Here is a 2,094-nt window from a genome sequence, read left to right on the forward strand (position 1 = left end):
AACTAGCATATAGAGTTTTAGCTTAAGGACAAATTACCGGAGGGATTTAAGGTCGTTAGTCATCGTTTACAGGACGAAGACTTACGGACGTTTTCCAAAAAATACGTAAGCAATACTTTTGTCATTTATCTAAAGTGTGACTTAATTACGTTTTCTTTTCGGAAGCGCTTTTAATCTTAACACAGAACTAAGAAAAGTTACTTTCTTTTAGGTAGACGACTCCCAAAAAAATATAAAGATAAATTGAAAATTTTTGTTTTAGTGAAATTTTAAAAAATGACGTAAANTGTTAATCAACAAAGTTCGATACAAATAACATATGTGATACACTTGAAATTGAGCATGCAATGACAACATGCATTGCATGCAATTGTACATCCATTATGATTTACTCAAAGGATAGTTATTAACTTGACATTAACACATTGTTGGATAAAACATGGAATAAACTGAAGCTAGCACACAGAGAGACTCAGACAAATAATAAGAACTTGCACATGGTAGAGTTGTTCGGAAATCAGTAAACGACTTTCACATAAGCTTGTCAAAATGCGCTGCAAGCTTTCCATTCTTGTGTTATAAAAATACAAAGATTGCATGCCCAACCATCACTGCATTCCTCACTGTATGTACAACTGCGCCCGCAAGTCATCAGCTTAGCAGAAGGTAGGAGTAGCATGCCTTCTAACACTTCTGAATCATGATTAACATCTCTTGTGGCAATCACTTGTGTCTTTGAGAGCCATGACAGCTGAGCTGTAACATTTTATGAATTTTAAGATATATATGCGAACAATTTGTATAGATATTGATTTATGCAAATTAACACCGCTATATTACAATATAAAGAGAGCTAGGGAGAGATTGGTACTAACCAGTGAATGCCATGAGAAGAGTAGTCAAAACAAAAAGAAACTTGAGCAAAGCCATGGATCGATCAGAGAACTGCTAGAGCTTTATAGAGGAAAATAGGAGTTTTTGTGTGTGCATCATTTTGCTTCAGTACAAGCTACAATTTATAGACTTTCCACTGAGGCTAATTTCCCCTCTTGAATTGATTACAATTGCTAATGCTAGCTCCATTTTTTTAGTTAGTTCTCAATTCTTCCTATTTTAGTAATTATGACCAACTAGCTAGTTGTTTATTGATTGGATGGTCAACTAATTAAGGTTTTGCATCCCACGTTAGTAAGAACAACTAGTTGTTTATTGATTGGATGGTCAACTAATTAAGGTTATGTATCCCACGTTAGTAAGAACAACTAATTGTTTATTGCAAAAATAAGACAAATGGCACTAACGGGAAAACACACTTCTGTAAGACACATGCCACTGATTTTATTCGATACGATCCACAAACAATCTCCATTTGAATAGNCAACTAGCAGAGAGTCCCAGGAGATGTGACATTTTTGGTGAAAATCACTGCTCTCTATGAAATTAATAGCCTGTTTAGCCAAGCTTCTCCCCGACCAAAAGTATTTTTTTTCCAAATAAGTGCTTTTTGGCTCAATTTGAGGTGTTTGGCCAAGGTTTTTTCAGAAAAAAAGTGCTTTTGGCTAGAAGCAAAAGCAGTTTTGAAGAAGCAGAAAAAAAGTAACTTCTCCTCAAAAGCAAAAGCGGTTTTGACTTTTCTTCCTACCAAAAATACGCTTGTAAAATATTATATATACCAAATAACCTTACTTAGTTTAAACTATTAAGTAATATAAAATGACTTTTGAGATGAACTTTCATATTTATTGAATGATTTTTTGATATATTATATTTATCTTGAAAGAATAAAGTACTTTTCAATTTTATTTTACTTAAATAAAATAGAAAACATAATTATTATCTTTAATAATAAATATTTGTAATTATTTATCTACTTATATAATATTAACTATTAAGCAAATCTCTCCATGTCCTTATTTGTAATTTGACACTTAAAAATACTTTTTGAAAAATTTGGCCAAACACAAATTTTTGTTCAAAGTGCTTTTCAAATTTATTAGCCGAACACAAGTTGTTTTTCTGCTAAAGTACTTTTTCGAAAAGCACTTTTGAAAAAAGTATTTCTCAAAATAATTTGATTTTTTCAGCTTGGCCAAT

This window comes from Nicotiana attenuata, unplaced genomic scaffold, assembly GCF_001879085.1.
Source record: "Nicotiana attenuata strain UT unplaced genomic scaffold, NIATTr2, whole genome shotgun sequence".
Classification (NCBI taxonomy): domain Eukaryota; kingdom Viridiplantae; phylum Streptophyta; class Magnoliopsida; order Solanales; family Solanaceae; genus Nicotiana; species Nicotiana attenuata.